At 39.1% G+C, this 17980-nt stretch overlaps 1 protein-coding gene and 1 long non-coding RNA gene across 5 annotated transcripts in view; one reads left to right on the top strand and one right to left on the bottom strand.

The window, feature by feature from the left end:
* Positions 1–9308, top strand: part of LOC131459766 (uncharacterized) — a 42882-nt gene extending 33574 nt beyond the window's left edge. For both annotated transcript variants that reach the window (XR_009240281.1, XR_009240280.1), the window contains 2 exons: positions 7238–7352; positions 8307–9308. This is a non-coding gene — a long non-coding RNA (uncharacterized LOC131459766). The remainder of the gene's footprint in view (positions 1–7237; positions 7353–8306) is intronic.
* The window catches only part of LOC131459762 (carbohydrate sulfotransferase 8-like), a 123346-nt gene that overhangs the window by 54157 nt on the left and 51209 nt on the right, over positions 1–17980 (bottom strand). The window lies entirely within an intron of this gene.

Genomic DNA, 17980 nt, shown 5'->3' with positions numbered 1-17980 from the left:
AATATACACATAATCATATTTTTGTCAGTGTATAATCACATGTAAATAAGGATTATTGTGATTATGGAACCTGCCATGTGTATAAAACAAGCAAGCCAAACACTTGCTCTACAGGGGACCTTCCATTTTTCTTTTTCTTTTTTTTTTTTTACATTACATGGAGCTTACTATATAGCTTCTCCTTGCCGCACTCTCTCCTAACAAATGAGGAAGCGAAGGTGAACCAATCTGCAACATGCCACTAAATCCTACAAAATAAACCCCTTAAAAACTACTACAATTAAATTAGTAGTCAACCGTATAACAGAAGGCACACATAGACACCGGATAGGTTGTTTTCCTGAAACTCTTAGTAAGGCCAATTCATATTTCCTTATCTCGATCCATATCCAGGCCATTTACAGCATCATAATTACCTCTGCCAGCATGGTTGTGCATTTGACGAATCAATCTGAATGTTTAGGAGATCCCCTGAGTATGTTTCCATTAAATTTAGGTAAGAATCTAACCACTGATGAAGTCACAAAAAGTTATAAAAAAATTCAAGAAATTAATATCTCTAATAATGGGCAAAACTGTAAAAAAAACAAAAAAACATTCACATCTCTGTCAAAACGCACTGGAAGTGAAGGAAGACACTCTATACCAGTAGACTAAGTTTCATCTGGATTTGATCCAGATAACGTATTTGGCGGCACTTTAAATTTAACATTGGAGGTCCCATCGTATAAGTTCAGATGCTTATATATATATATATATCTATATAATGTAACAGATTGGAATTGGAAAGATTTCAGATGCCTATATGTAAAATACAGGGGCCTACACTAGAAAATATTGACCTGCTTTAATGTTCAAAATACACATTACTGGTCTCTCTATCAACGTATCATTCAGCGTTATTTTTTTATGTACATATAAATATATATCGTGCAATTTAATAGAAAGTTCATGATCATAATATCAATAATAGTTTTGAAGATGCTTGAAACTGGACAAAGTATGTCCACAGTGAACAATAGTAAAGATTTGATGGTCATTTTGTTCCAGTACTGCTCTTTTTTTGGTCTTGGAACTTCTACTTTCCTTCTTTCTTTTTAACTGGAAATGCAGAGAAGCTGAACAAGCCCACACTGAAAGGTGGAAGTGCAGCTCATTATTGCCAGGTTTGAGATCAGTCAGCAAAAATAATTAGCTGTTCCATTAAGGAGTGTCATATCTTGGGAGGGACTTAAAACCATCCATTTGAAAATGATTGCACTCATTTTGTGCGAGGGGGGGAAAACTAATAAACATAATTATTGTTTTTTGCAGCCTTTTGAATTGAAGCCACAGTGCGACTGAATGGGCCGTGCATGTGCATTCAAGCAAAATGCCTTTGCCAATTACGACAAATCAGAGTCAGCTGGTTTTCCTCCTCCTTTGGAATCAAAGCTTTCTTTCCCCAGCTCGGCTTAGCACAGCCGAACATGACTTATTCAACACTTCCACTTAATGTCATGCTCATTAAAATATAAATTGGTTTATGATTACTACCTGAAACCTTGGAACTGCTCTAATCTGATTATAATTTTGCCAATGATTAAAAGACTGTGTAGTCCACATGTATACATTACAGTTGTGCTGTCACTTTTACCCACAATACAGTAGTCTATATGTAAATATAAGGTAAATTAATTGTTGTGTATGCACTGCTGTACTAAAAAATGAATAAACAAAAAGATTGAAGCTATAAACCGTTACGAAACACCGGGTCCAGGTATTGGTTACAACTTTGTCTTGGAGCATCCACTATAAATCCAATGAATCTGTTTTTATATCTGGTATCATTGCAGACAGCAACAGTCTTGAATGTTTGAATGTGCAAATAGATGGATGCCATTTTATAGTTTGCTGTGTGATATACTGTGTGTGTATAGCTCATTTGCCCATACGCTGAATCATGCTGTGCTTACATTTGTTGCTGAACTGCATTTTTTCCCCCAAGCTGTTAAAATTTCAAAGGATTTCCTCATCGGCACTAAAATTAATTCAGTATGAGGAGTCTAATTTAATGTTATGTTAACCACACACACACACACACACACACACACACACACACACACGCAAACTAGAAACAAAAGGTTTGCTGGGGAAGTTTATTTTCCCTTGTAATGGCCTCTCTGTACTATTGACCCCATAAAGTCACACTTAAACCTATACAATCTGGGATTAGCTGTCACATCCCAATGAATTTCTGTCAGATGTGAGAATGCTCAAGGAAATACAGTCAATGATGGTAAGTAGCCGCAGCAAATCCCGTTTCTCAGTGGCGATTCAGTGTCCTTAACAATGGATTCTGCTGCTCTGCTGTCAAAAACATGGGAAGGCAGCTGAGGACAGGCAGTCTGAGCCCTCAGACCTCCTCCCACTGCCACGCACGAGCAGCCAACAGGAGATGAAACGTTGATCTTTGTCACAGGAGGAGGACCCTGATAGAATAAAGCCTGATTGATCTCAATACCCTGTCACACACAGAGCTTGACATTTATATTAAATTAAAAAAAAGTAGGCCTTTAATTAACTCACATATGTGCAGAGCTTAATAATGATCCCGTCCATCTTATACATATTGAATTTAATCAACCATAATGACTCACTGGAAATGTGAGATGGACGTCTGGTTGAAATCAGCTTTCTTATAAAGGACAACAACATGTCCCAGGTATCTGATAAGTGTGCGTCAATCCACTCAATAGATGCAACGGTAATGGCTAGAAATGAGTGAGGGTGGTTTGGAGGGAGGGTTTCGGTGGCTCCTGAGTCATTTGACGTGGAAATTAAATAAGAGGTAATAGCTGCTGACACCTATTTCACGAGAGGTCACCATCTGCGATTCCACGATGGTTGCAGAGCCAATATCAGAGAATCCACTGCTATTAGTCTGGAGATGAAACTGTAATTTGACACGATTTCCCACATGGTTCTCTCGCTTGTGTGTCACACCGAAGTAAAGAAGCCAGACGCACTGAGGACCTGGTGCAACATCCACATCAAAACGCTGCATCACTTGATAAACATGATAAACATGATAACATGATAAACACTTGCCCGCTGTCTCTGTGCAAATATGAAGTTCAGTCTCTAAATGAGCTGCATTTCAAGTCATTGCGTACAACATGCATCAATGCATCGATTCCAACAGTTTTAATCATTTTTTAATTATCTTTTTCAAACATTCACTACCACTCGGTTCATATCGGTGGTTGCTCATCAGGGACTGTCACTGACTTCAAAAGATGGCACACAGTAAGTGAGTAGAATGTATTATCTGCAATAACATGTTTTTGATTTAAATCAGTTATCAGTTGTTTGCGGAACTTTTCTAGCCTTATTCTTTAAATTGACGACATGACACATGCAAAATTTAAATGAATGTTTAGAACATGAGAATGAATGCTTTACGTATTCAATATTAAGTCTTGCAGTCTGATAATTGCAGAAAGGGTCAGAAATGTTGTATTATATACTTGTATATTCTCCATATATAAAAGTTGGCCTGAAATGGTTTCTCAAGTTTTTAATGTGGAAGTTTTACACTTTTTGTAGATAAAGCAAAGCTTCCACACCAACAGCTTTTCAATAAAGTGGCGTGATGCATCACAAGGGTGAAATTGACACGTAAGGACAGTGTGTCTGAAAAAGGTTTTCACATACTGAAGCCCAACCACCACTGGTTCACATCAAACCATGACAATGGGAGGTGGGGACTAAATGTGCAGTGAATGCATCAGGGACTGGACCACAACCTCAGGGTCATCAGCATCAGCGTTTGCTTAACCACAGATGTTAAAGGTTTTAGCACATTGGAGCTTCCCCCGCCCCATGTCGTACACAATATAATACAGTAAAACAAAAGCTTTTTTTTTTTATTATTATTATCATCTTTGTCATTATAAAACGCGTCTGTGTTCACAACCTCAATTTTGCAAGCCCGGACAGGTGCAGGTGCACGTGTGAACATGAGAGTCCCTGTAACCATGGAAACATCCTTGTAGCTGACAAACAGGCAGATGAGAGGAGAGCAGAGAGGGCTATAGACGGGTGTTTTCAGCATAGCAGGAATTAATGATCCATGATCCATGGACAAACAAAACTTATTAATTCTATAACATGTGTATGACAACGCAAGAGTATTAAAAAAAAAAAAAAAACAACAAAAAACATGAAACCAAGACCTTTCGTTACAATACAGTGTGGTTCAAAGTATTTGTAGCCAGTGTTTTCTAATGTGGCAGCTTTACAAACATGCTTTAAAAAGAATTTGGGAGTTGCTGAATGAATGCAACCACTGTGAGACTGGGACACTAGATAGTGTCTGATGTGTTGACAGTGTTGACATTATTGGAGTGGTTTCTAATTTCCCTAAGCAGACTGCATACTCACATATGAAAGGACACACAGTCTGTATTCATATAGTGCTTTTCTAATCTTGATGAGTGCCCAAGGACACATTGGCACAGGAATCAAACCCACAACCTTCAACTTGAAAGATGACTCGCTCTACCACTGAGCTACAGACGTGACACTGTAGTGTACAGTGAGCTGCAGTATACGTTTCTATAACGGAGTGAAAGGAATTGAGTCATCAGATCGACTATGCAGCCGAACCAGATGTGCTACAAATGGTCTGTGGACTCTCCAGCACCTGGGGGCCAACACTTTACTCCTGAACTCCATATAACACTTTGTCCTCGGGGATTGTTGCAGCTTTTTACAATGGAGCTTTTCTCTGTTGATGTTCTCGATAAGTCCTCACTGACAAGCTCTCTCCCCGATGGCATCACATAGCCGCCAAGATGAAGTTGAGACACAATGATAAAAGGCAACACAAGCTATTTAGAGTCTGTCGTCAGGAGTTTCTGGAATCTTGGTTCACCAGTTAAAGTGGCATTGCTCATAGCAACGGCGCATGATATAGCACCGGGGCATTCCGGTGTCACTGCACCTTGGTGCAAAGTTCTGCCCGAGGTAATATAACGTCCATGTCATAAGTTGGGGTGAGTGAATGGAGCAGAATCACATTTAAACAGCAGTCTGCCAGCTCAAGTCTAATGTTATAAAAACTCATAAGTTATCAATCTGCAGAATCTCTTTTTTTCAGTGCTTAGATGAGTGATACTGATAAATATTTCCTCATTAAATTAATGGGACATATTCACGCGTAATTAGAATCGACATGCGAGTGAATAAATCATAAACTCAATTTGGAAATGCATTTGATTTAATCAATTAACCTTGACGGCTTACCTACAGAGAAAGTCTTGCAAAAAATCCAGCAGATTAGTGCGGCCTGATCAGTGTGCATTGAAAGAAGTTTTGTGTGACTGTACTTTGGGGTTGCTTATGTAAACCAGCTGCAAATCCCCAGGTTGGTATTGGAAACCTGCGAAAGTAAAAATCTGTCTTTGTTGTTAGTTGTGGAAGGTTTAATTAATAGCCACCCTTTCTGCTATGCCTCCGCAATGATGCATGTCAACCTGGAGGATATACTTGCTTGTCTCAGCACGTGTTGCTTGGAAATTGTGGCTGTGTGCTAAACTGATATTTACATTAGCATACTAACAAGCACCATTACTGTGGTGCATGCTTTATCTCTCTGCTTGTGGACAGGCACACATAATATGGCAGGGTGTGCTTTTTGGGGAATCCTGGAGATTGCATTTTGCATGTGGCACATTGATAAACTCACTTGTCATTAATCAGCAGTGGAAGGGAAAGGCTTTGAAATATGCTGTGATTGAAAGGCTGATAAGGCCGTAAGAAGAACAATGCATACAGCTTTGCCAACATCAGCTAATTAAAAGTGGCCACTGCAGAGGGCTAAGGAGGAGGCATAATGTCAGGTTTCTGCAGAAAAAAAACAAACACTTTTTGCTTTTGTGGCAATTAGACAAAGGAAATGAAGGAGTGACACAGTGTCAGAGGCTTCCAGAGATGTTGTATGTGCAGTAGCTGGATGATCTTCAGGGCCAACGCACCCGAGTGATGACTGCCTTCTTAAAAGCTGATTTTTTTCTGTATGATTATCTCACTCTGTGTCTCATCCTGCACTTTCATCAGCAGAACTCAGATAGCATTAGGCACCAGCCTTGGCCTTAGCTTTAAAATATCTTGTAGTTGTTGCCTCCCCTTTTGATTATTATTTTTTTTTCTTTTCAGAAAGGCAATTCTTCTTTTTCTATTAGCATCTCATCTGGGCTTACACATTGCATTTTCTCACTTTGCATTTGTGTGCCAAGGACCACTTCTGCTTGAATAGCAGAATAATCCAATCAGTGCACAGCGCCTCAGACCGAAGACATCTGACCTCCACTGAGGATGGGATCTTGTCAAAGAGCCTCTTATTTCAGATATTAATTCTCCTGCTTTGTTCAGAACCCTCAATTGAGTTTGGCACTTCAAGCTAATATGTTGTTTCTTTGGTAATAGTGTGAAAGATATCTGGATAGTCTGAAGACATATTCATAGGAAAGGGGAATTTTGATAATATCAATTAAACATTCAGAGTGTGTGTGTCTTTACATCTGTGGTAAATGGTAAATGTAGAAAAATGTAATAAAGGAAAAACAAATGATTGCCGTTGTTTAAAATAATATTTAGTGATAAAAATGTATTATTACTATTATTATTTATTCATATGAATTTGTTTTTTGTTTTAAGGCATTAAGAAGATGAATCAATGATTTAGTTGGATGCCTTTCAGAGTGACTTCAATTGCATTAGAACACAGGAAGAGTTCGAGATGTAAATTCACTTCTCCACATTTCAGCAAATAGTGAGTCCTTTGCTCTGTGTCCTAAAATAAAGTCCAATCCTCAGCAGAAAACCATCAAAATACCTTAGTCTGTACAAAAAAGTAATACACACATGCACAGGCGCAAGCAAGCACACAGACACACAACAATGACTCTAAAAAGGAAATTGTTATGACACACAAATACACTAAGATACAGATACGAGATATAACAAAATGACCTTGTTGCCTCCTAATTTCAAAGAAAGCTTCAAGGTCAGCTGCTGAAAGCCCATAGTTTGCAGTAAGTTTGGAGACAGGGCTGGTCATATTGCATCATGGCACAACCTGAGGCTCTAAGATATAATCTCACACAACCCTCTGCCTTGAAAAGTAGTTTGGCTCCCCTGACAGAGTAGCCAGCAGCTGTTGACTTTTGTTTGGCTTGTTTGTCTTCCACAGTCCTACTGTGTGACCAATCATCTAACCTGTCAACAGAAGGAGTATACGGCGTGCCTCCTATACCACCTGGAAAACTGTCTCCCTGTTCTGAAAGTCAAAACCCTGCAGTAATAATGTATGTAACGTCCAGTGTAATCCCCAATTTTTCTTTGGAGTTTAACAATGTTGAGCTATACAGTCTGAAAGAGTTTGTATTTTGTTGTAGTTCCTTATTTTCACCAGCAGGGTGTGCATTAGTCACACACAAGTGCTACTCACGGTCATAGTTCCTTGGTTTTTTCCCGGCGAAAGAGAGAAAATTAATGTTAATAATTAGATGAAGAGTGGATAAAACTTTATTTTGTTTTGAGTTATTAATTTTGAAAGGTATCCACACCTTTGAGATAGTTTTTGGGTTGCCGGACATTGCCGTTTTATCGCGTTTTTGTCGAGAGAAATCTCTGGTGAGTAGTAACCATTAGTACTTAGCATATAATGCTAGCGGCTGCCAACCACGGCTAATTACTCACTCATTTTATGAATATATCATTATATATATGTGCCCTTATGCTTCTGAGAAAATGTTTTAAACCAACCAGAGGTATATAAGAGTGTGTTGAATTTGGGAATGTGGTTAATTTTGTATTTCTGTGGGGATAATTGTCTGTGCTAACCGAACTAGTGCAATGTGTTAGCAATTGGGCAACTGCTATTCAACGTGTTACTGACCTGTGCTATTGCTATAGGCTAGCTAATGCCATGAAGCTAAACAGGTTCTTTTGTGAGCTAAAACACATGCAGTTGTGTGAATTTGAGTTATTGAGAGACAGTTATTCAACGAATCATTCTTAAACACCATTGATATGTGATTTAATTCCTAATTTGTGTGCATGTCATTGTGTCATTTTATAACTGTATATGATTCATTGTCAATTTGAATGGTATGCGTTCATTGATTTAAGATTAAAAAGAGAGAATAAATACTGTACAGTTGCTTTAGATAAATGTTTTAAAAAGAGATAGAGATAAATAATAGATCTAAAGGAAAAAAACGGCTGCTCTGTACAGGTTTTTTTTTGTGTATGAATAGATTCTGATGGCGAGCCAGAGCCCGGGCCCGAGGAATGTGGAGCAGAAAACCAGCTTACATTCGTGGAGGGTATGACGTCGGAAGCAGCTTCATCGAGCATCTGGAGAAAGCACATCTATCACATCATACAGATAAGAAACAAAATCACACTACCCGGGTAGATGAACAACCATACATTGAAGGACTAATACACACACACACACACACACACTGATTTCGGACAAACTGTGGACACTGACTTATGGTTGACTTTATTTCTTGACTTTATTGGACTTTGCTTGTTTATTACTTTGGGCCTGTTTCTTCTATTTTAATTGCACTTTGAACAACATTCATATTGTAAAATTGTTTGTTGTTGTTTACAACTGAGGTTGTTTATTGGTGAATTCTAAATTGATAACTGTTTTTTGATATATAAAGAAATATAAATTCAGTCATAGCTGAACTATTTAATTTGTTGCAATGGAAGAGTGGCTTCCTGCCAGTAAAGAATATTTTTGTTACTCTTTTTTCTAACTGTTGTCCATGTGCAATAGACAGTGTTACATCCGTTACATTTAGAAAAAAAAAAAACACATTTCATGTTATTAGATATTTCATATGATTTACTATATGGTGCTGAAGCTGGAGTAAAAAGGCATTATACATTAAAAGCCTCTTGACCTTCCTGCAGGGACAGTTTTGCTCGATGGCCATTTTATAAGGTACACCTGCTCAACTACTTTGCAAATGTCTAATCGGCTATTGGCACAGTAGCAATCCAGTGCAAAACAGGCCATTACATAAGCTATGTTTTCATGTGCAAAGGTTCTTCATTCTGTAAAGATTTGTTCCAATTGGAATTTAAAATTCCATCGTTTACATGTTGCAAAATTAAATGATCCGATTGCAGTTGGGTACACGTGCATCAACTGTCGGAATGGACTGTTTTTTACATGGGCTGTCATTATTCTTTTTTGGAATGGAAATAAAGCAGTAAGAAAATGAAATGTTATGTCACGTTTGCATAGGTAACCAAGAAGTCGTGATCGTATCGACTGTTTATATGACCACCTATACCAGCCCTCTCATTCGGAATGATATTTTGTTTCCAAATGGGCTGTATCGGATCAGACTTTTTGATGTGGATTGTTTACATATTTTTATTCTGATTACTTGTGTAGTTACTTTGAATTTGGAATGGTTCTTGGTGCCCAATGGATTGGTTTGAGTACTACAGAAACTGTAGACTTTTACAGACAATAGTCATACATAGAGAAAGCATCCAGTGAGCAGCAGTACTCTGGATGATGATGCCTTGTTGATGACGGCTCAGAGGAAGATGGCTAGATTGGTTCAAAATTATTGAAAGGCAACGGTAACTTTAACAACCACTCTTTACAACCATTGTATGCAGAACCATCTCTGAACTCACAGTGTTCAAGTGTTGAACCTTGAAGTAGATGGGCTGCAGCAGCAGAAGACTAAACTGGATGCCACTTGTGACACTAGATTTTTGTTGTCTCTAGGACTGCGTTCTTCTGGACAGAGATCTCAGAATTTGTTCCTGGAATCTGTTGGAGCCACAGTTTGAGGTTTGCAGTCTGTAGTGCTCATGTCACTACTTGGACCACAGTTGCCTTTGACTTCACTGTCAGCTAGTGGTTGGTGGTTCTGGCTAGGGCTGGGCGATAATTCGATCTCGATTCGGGATCGCGATAAATTTTTGTAGGATTTCGATAATAAGCTCGGGACATATTATTCGATATCACATGAAAAAGTAAGCGCAACAACAACAGTATCAGAGTCTGTCGGCTGCCGTATGCCGGTAGGACACGCCCACTTCTCATTGTGAGCAGCGTCGCCAAAGTTCCAACCAAAGAGAGAGCAGGAAAGAAGTTGAAGAAATGAGGAAAAAATGAGCGAAGACAGCGAAAATAATGCCGAACACAGCGAAGACATTGTAAAAAAAAAAAAGGGCAACACGACGTCAATTGTGTGGACGTGGTTTGGATACTGCAAAAGCGACCAGGAGCAGGCGAAGCCGGTCTGTAAAATATGCCGGCGGTTGGTAGCAGCCAGGACGGGGAACACAACGACTGTGGCGGCACCACCTCAGTGTTTACACTGACAGTGTGACTCTGCGGGCTCAAGCTAGCACGACGTCTGCCGTTAGCATCGCTAGCGAGAGCGGCTCTGTGAAACAAAAATCTATCCAGTCGTTCTTTGCAGCCATTGCCCCGTATGAAATATATAAACTATAAAAGCGGAGCAAAAATATAACAAGCGCTATTAGTTATTAGTTATTGCCTCGCTGCTTTAAAGCCAGATGTGGTGGACAGACTTGTCTTTCTTGTAAAAAACCTATAATGGGGTAAATGATAGAATAACTGACTGGTTTACTACATATTGTTTACAACCTTTTATTTTTGCACTTTTCAATGCCTCCAAAAAACTAATATAATAGTATTATAGTGGTTTAGTTTAGACATTTATTTTGTCTTTGTTTAGCACTTGAATGTGTCAGAGGGTGTGACCCACATGTTAACTTAGTTTGGTTTTGTGTTGCCTCTATAAATATTTGAGATTATTATTATTAATAATAATAAATAATTGTTTTTTAAGTTGTTTAAATAAGTTGTTTTTTATGTTATAAAACTTTATTATAAAGTTTCAGTGAATCTCTTATTTCTTCAAGCTTCAGGATGTCCCTCACACTGGCAGCATCTGCAAACTACATATCATGATAAGAATCGAGATCAATCAATATGGAAAAACATATCGTGATAAAAAAAATTTCCATATCGCCCAGCCCTAGTTCTGGCCACCACAACTACACCTTTCTTGGCTCTGCTCATGTTTTGAACAATGTGCCTATTGATCTTAGTTGCAATGATGCCTGATAGGAGCTTCCATGTTGTGCTGAGACAGGTTATATGCCGGTAGCTGGATGGAACTGTTCCCTTCTGGGGGTCCTTATGAGGACTGTCCGGCCTTTTGTCAACCATTCTGGATAGGTCCCAGACAGCAGCAGCTGGTTCATCTGTGCTACCAGGCAATTATGCAGTGAAGTTAAGATTTTTATGCCAGTATGTGTGGATTGTGTCAGGGTCTGGTTCTGTCTAGCTCTTCTTTTTGGACACTCTTGCATGTCTGCCATTGTGATCTTATCTGTGTCCTGTTCTGGGATGTTGCTGTGGTCTGCTTTCAGGTTTGCCAGCCACTGGGTATTGGTGATATGTGGTTCCTCTTTTTCCCATATGCTCTTCCAATATTGCTCAGTGTCAGCCCTGGGCGGGTCTGTTTTTATATTACTACGCTGCCACTGAGAGTAGACCTTGGATGGGTTGGTGGAGAATATCCTGTTTATTCTCTTGGCCGTGTACCTCTTAGGGGACTGTTCATAACCAATAACAAGGAATAAGCCATAATTTTGACTGCTGGTAATGACAGTGGTTTGTAAATGGAGCAGGATAATTCGGGGAAGATGATAAGTTATGGTTCGATGGGTTTTCAAACCCCACAGTGTTTGCAGTGTCAATCTTATTTACCAGTTGTCTCCAGATGAATGCCCATATTTGGCTTTGCAGAATGTACATTATATCTGTGTCATATATGAGGTCCTGTTATGTTGGAGAAATATTCACCCAAGGCTTTCTGATTTCCTAAACAGACATGGAGTCTGAATTTTTCATTAAATGAAGGTGTATTTAATTATTTAGAAGGTGTTATTTTCTGCATCACTTTACCAGCTAAACGCCATCTGGCAAATCCAAGGCCTATTAAATGAGTCAGAATCTGGTCCCATCAGCCCTGCTGGTTCCTTCACGCTTCCACACTGTGGGTGGGTAGACTGGATACTACAGTCAACTTGTGACATGCACGCTGGCCTCTCCTGTGTCATCCCTCTTGCCACTAAACAGCCCACTCACCTCTGCCAAAGCCATGGTCTTAAAAACATAAAGACCTCACAGCCACAGGTAGGATCATTTTAAATGGGGCACTTGCGCTGCACAATATGGCACATGAGTGTGATCATGTAACTCTGCCTTATTTGCCCCTCAGCTGATGTAGTACACACTTAAACGGTTAAGTGACTTTAATGTTGTGGGTGTTTTGGTGCAAATTTGAACAGCTAAACCATAGGGCAGTTAGGAGAAGTGGTTCATTGGCTTATTGTAGCTAAGTCAGCTTTATATAAATTCTCCACTCGCCCACTTGGGCGGTCTTGTGTCGTCTCTTCAAGCTTGGGTCCTCTACCTGAGGCCTAGGTCCTGCGCAGTGTCTTAGCTGACAGAGATCTCAGATATTGTTCCTGGAATCTGTAGCTCCCCTTTCATTCCTTGGTATTTGTCAAGCTTCTTGTGTTCCTGCTTCTTGATGATGTTGTTGGTTGTGACTGCCACATCTAGCCACCACTAGTTTATGTCTGGTTCTGGAAGTCCCACAGTAACTTAGTTCTGTCATTCTTACGCCCCTTTTGTGGGCATCTTCCATCCAGTCCATACTTTGTGCAGATGTTTCCGTACATTATTTCACATTGTCACTTGGTTGCAGTGTGCTTTCTCAGCCAGCCTCTGATATACATATATATGTATATATATATATATATATATATATATATATATATATATATATATATATATATACATATATATGCATGTCACACTAAATACAGAGCACCATGATGACATATACTGTATATAACATAGCACAATACTGTGTGCATCAGTGTCTATTCAGAAACCATGACTGTGCTCCCCTAATTACATGAGAAGCATACTTAATGCTGCTTCATACTTGTGAAGTGTTGAAGGTCTGCATTTCCAGAGAATGTCAAATAGAACCCGACTACACACAGCTCAGACTGCTCAGGGATCACTGAATAATGTAGTTTGTTACATTATTATTGTTTTCATTCATTACTGGCTGGTCGAGTGGTTCTGTTCCTATTACAGAGGGATAACACTTCACTCACTGAAACCTTTTATTTACTGAGCTGAGTTTGGCATAATGCTGTGTGTTGTCTCCAAGGAGGAAACTATTATCTGCAGTGCAGAAATCCTCTCTCCATAGAAAGTCTTCAGCTTCCTAACAAACAAAAACTGGCATGCTACCACCTTTGCTTAATTTTCCAAATGACTTGCAGTGGAATGAAGCAGCTTCCGTTGCTGCTTATCTGGGGAATTTGTGTAGCTCAGAGCACTGAGCATGAAACAAAGCCAAAAGAAAATTTACAGCCAGCACAAGCCTGTAACATAACATCTGTTGGCATCAGGCTTTAAGTGTAATATGACCACGTTGTGCACTTTCATTAAAAAGCCACTGCTTCTGTTGTTTGTGGGCCAATCTGCTAATCCACAGAACACCCACATGGCATGATGGGAATCTCTAAATTAATTAGAGGATTGGGCACCGACCATCCTTGTTTCCCTAGTGAGCAATGTGCTCTCTTGTTACAGCGATGCACAAAATATTTCTCAAATTTGCCAGATGTCCTGTTAAACTAAGACTTTAAGATCATCTATCACTCCCTACTAATGACATTCCTACAAGCAGAGCCCCCGCAGTTGGTATTGTCTTCACTTTATTCAGCCCAAGGTCAGAATTGTGTAGATATCTGCACGCCACAGGATCCATTTTAAAAATAGAAGTTTTACATAAGTAGTTGTTGGTGTTGAAATTAATTCAAGAACAATGTCAATACTGTCATGAATTACTGGCACATAAACCTCCACAGTGGGTATCAACATGAAAATGAAATCAGGCATAGTGTGGAGGGCAAAGACAGAATTAATGAAACATGGTTTGTTGTATGTTATTGAAGTGAAACACATGGTCACTGAGAATATTAATTCTCTCATCCATTATTCATGTGCATCATGAAGGAAATGCAGATGTCAAGATGCATAGAACTAACAGTGCAATACAGCTGAGGATAAAGTTGGACGCTGGTCAAATTTACAAGGACCAAACTTTGAGCTTGAAGGCTGCCCTCTGTTTTTATTTGAGGACATAAAAACAGACTAACCCTGAGTACATCATTGTCACACCCGAAGTGCTTCGCCTTGTTCAGCACCTCCTCTCATGGGCAAACACAGTGCTGTTGTAGCTATAACCGCTTTAAAAAGAAACGATAATACAAATAAAAATGACGTGGTTTGGAGCCTAAACTAAGCAATACAACATTGCTTAACATGTCGTTAACTTCCTTAAGTAACTGCCACTGGCTTAGCATACAAAAATGCAATTAATCCACACGTCACTACGGTTTCATGGAGGTTGTTAACATTGAATGTACAGGTAATCTACACAAAGTATCAGTATGAGGTTCACAGTTTAAATCTGCATTGTACTTCCTAAATCCTGTGTGTGTGTGTGTGTGTGTTTCGCAGAGGTTTTTCAGTAATCAGAAGAAATTGGAATTAAAACACCAAGAAGAATGAGCAGCATAATTACACAAGTAGGGCAGGCAGAGTTTTGATGTCGTGAACCGCTATTCTTTGTGTGGTAATTACATACACCACCAACCAAAGCTTTGTTCAAGGTTTTGCTAAACTGAATTGCATAAGAGCAGTTTATCCAAGCAGAAAGACATAACTGGCAGCAGAAACAAAAACATGACCTCAAACTGAGATGGTTTTCTTATTTTTTGTAGAATGACATGAGAAGAACAGTTAACCAGTCTGGAGAGTAACTAGTTTGTATTTAATGTACTGATGAGGATTTCAATTAGTTTTCTACAAAATAAATAAACAAAATAAATTGTTGGTGTTTCAGATGTGAATCAGTGTAAATATATACGGTATAGATTTTTGCCTGAGCATAAAAGGTAAATTGAGGCCCTTTGAAGTTTCACATTTCACAACATGGTATACCAAAATTGCCTTACTACATGCTACAACCATGATGCATCTCAAATCTGACCCGGTTCTACCTGTGCTGCCCCCTTAAATAAATACATAAAAATCAAAGCTTGATGGAGGACGAGTGTCCATTTCCAACCATGCTGTGCAGCTCTTCACTGGGAAGGGCTTCATATGGTGAGCATACCTGGCGTGATACTGATAAGATGTGTTTTCCTGACCTCTGCATCACTATTACAAAATCATTTACATTCTGTCTATCGTAGCCACTTTCTCACATCATTTCCACTGTGGAACCTAAAATCACATAAGGAGCCACTCAGGCCCTTGCTGTCAATTAAAATGACTGCACCTTGGCTCTGTGAGGCAGAGCTGTGACACCCGTCACATTTTGAGAGCAGCTTTCATGAAGTTAACACCAGCCACAGTTGACATTAAATATTACTAACAGTCTCTGAGATACTTTTTAAAAAGCTTTGAGGCAAGAAGGTTAAAAGTCAGCTGCAGAGTACAGGGTTTGCCTGAGCAATTTTATTAAGTGCACATCTACTCTTTCATACAAATTACTTTTCATTGTCTTGCCAAAGAGTCGTGTTGCACTTTTTGCTCCACGAAGCCACATAAAGTTAAATGTTGTTTACCTCTGCTAACCTGTGCCCACCTGTTTGAGACACCTAAACTAACGTCATATGATTTGTGAGTGATTTAAGGAGATGCTGTTGCCTGTGAAGTATGGTGTTGGTGATGCACAGAGCAGGGTTAATCAGAGGACAGGATTCATTTCCAAACTGATGTAATGGAATGATAATTCAAAGTGAAAGCTAAGGTTTTATTGTTGTGGAAAGAGAGGAAGAGCATGAGAGAGTAGGAGCAGACATATAACAATGGCTTTATGTTAAACATTAAACATTATCTTGATATCAATTTTAATCATAGAATGATTATAGTATAATAATGACAATAATGCCACCGCCACTACTTCCTCTACTACTACTACTATAATGTTAATAGCCTCACAACTGGATCTGGATCTTACAGCCTGCAAGATGACAGAAAGAGAAAGGACATTAAGGAAAGGCACAAACTAGGCGAGAGAAAGAACAAGTAAAAAATGTCATGTAATGCGAGTGTGAAGGAGTGAGTGTGAGTAAGGGGTGTTTTAGGTTTCCCTGAGCCAGCCCTAACTATATCAAAAAGAGAGGATTTAAGTCTAACTTTAAGTACAGAGAGGTTGTCTGCCTCCCCAACCGACACTGAGAGCTGGTTGCACAGGAGAGGAGCTCTTATAGACTCTGGGAACCACAAGTAAGCCTGTATTTTGGGACCGAAGTGATCTATTGATAAGGTAAAACTAGCTATTTAAGGTATGATGGGCCTGATCATTAAGTGCTAATCCTTATGCAGTCTAGATACTGTAATTACATAGACCTGATGTCACCTGATAGGTCATCCCACTGTGCTTTTCCACTGCTTCTCTTATTAAAATGCTAATCTAAACCACTGATCCACCCTGATGTGGCCAAAGTCCATAATAATAATGATTCTCTCCTTCTTGCTTCTCGTGCCCGTCAACAATTCATGACAGGAGCTGGTGCCATGGGCCAAAGCCAGGGAACTTTCCCACAGAACAGGAGCACTTTATGCATATGGATATTAATTTATTCCAATGTGCTACCTGATGGTGCTGTGGGAACGCAGGGCTCATTAACCACATTTGATTTTTAAAATAACTATTTCACCCTTGCTTCACCCAAATTATATACTACGCACCACAGGTGATTGATATTCACTGAGAAGGCGTAACCTGCAAGATTATGAACTGCTGAAGACTCATCTGTCTGTCATAGCACAATAACAAGCAGTGGTGTATAACAATAACAAGAGGGGGATGAACGCAAAGCAAAAACAGCTCATGTTACCAAAGATAATGTGACAACTAAATGATTTAATCAACCAATCCCTGGGTAGTTTGTTTCTATCTATAAATACAAAGAATCTCTGTATATAAAACGAGGTAGGTAACTAGTGTAAAAAGATGAAAGTTATGACTTCCAGGACAACATTTTGTTTTGGCTTTGTTTTCTTGCAGCTAATTCAAAATGAAAATAGCACCAGGAAACAGCATTTAACAAGTTCAACTGATATTCTCAAATAAAGAGATAAATAGATACAAATAATAGCACTAGCCAGGTTTAGGACCCATGAGGACTACTGGTCCTGACAAGGCCAGTGTTTATTTCTACACCGACACACACAAATTCACAGTGTGAATCAAAGGAATAATTAGGCTATTTATTTTTTCCGTGCTAAGGAATTCAAAATATGTTTATAGAAATTTTAATCCAGAGTAGATATAAGTATTAACAGTTAATGCTAATATATGTGATGTACATGCAAAGCATGAACAACAAAGAATCAGGGGGGAAAAACAAGGCTGAACATACTATCTTCTGCTTGCAGCTTCTTCTTTTTTTTTAAATAGACCCACAAAAACACAACTTTGAGGAACAAAAGTCAGGGAATACTCATCTGAAAATAACTCTTATTGGATTCCACAGTAATGGAGCTCTCAATGTATTTTTGCACCAGTGAAAGCTCTGCTTTTGTCGAGCTAGTTTTAAAATAGACTTTCATTAATACAACCATGACAATATTAATCATGTCAAGCTTCCAACTGACTGGAAGAGAGAAATGAAGCAGCCTGTTGTATTCAGAAAACATCCTCTGTGTTGCTGCTCTTCGATGAATCCTCTCTCCAGCAAACAAATGGCTGCAATAACTCCAGGCCTCAAACACAAAAGGTTGTTTCCAGAGAGAGGAGTCAAATAA

This window comes from Solea solea, chromosome 5 (assembly GCF_958295425.1).
Source record: "Solea solea chromosome 5, fSolSol10.1, whole genome shotgun sequence".
NCBI classification, from domain to species: domain Eukaryota; kingdom Metazoa; phylum Chordata; class Actinopteri; order Pleuronectiformes; family Soleidae; genus Solea; species Solea solea.
The sequence above is the reverse complement of the archived record's forward strand: the minus strand, read 5'-3'. Positions and strand labels throughout refer to the sequence as shown.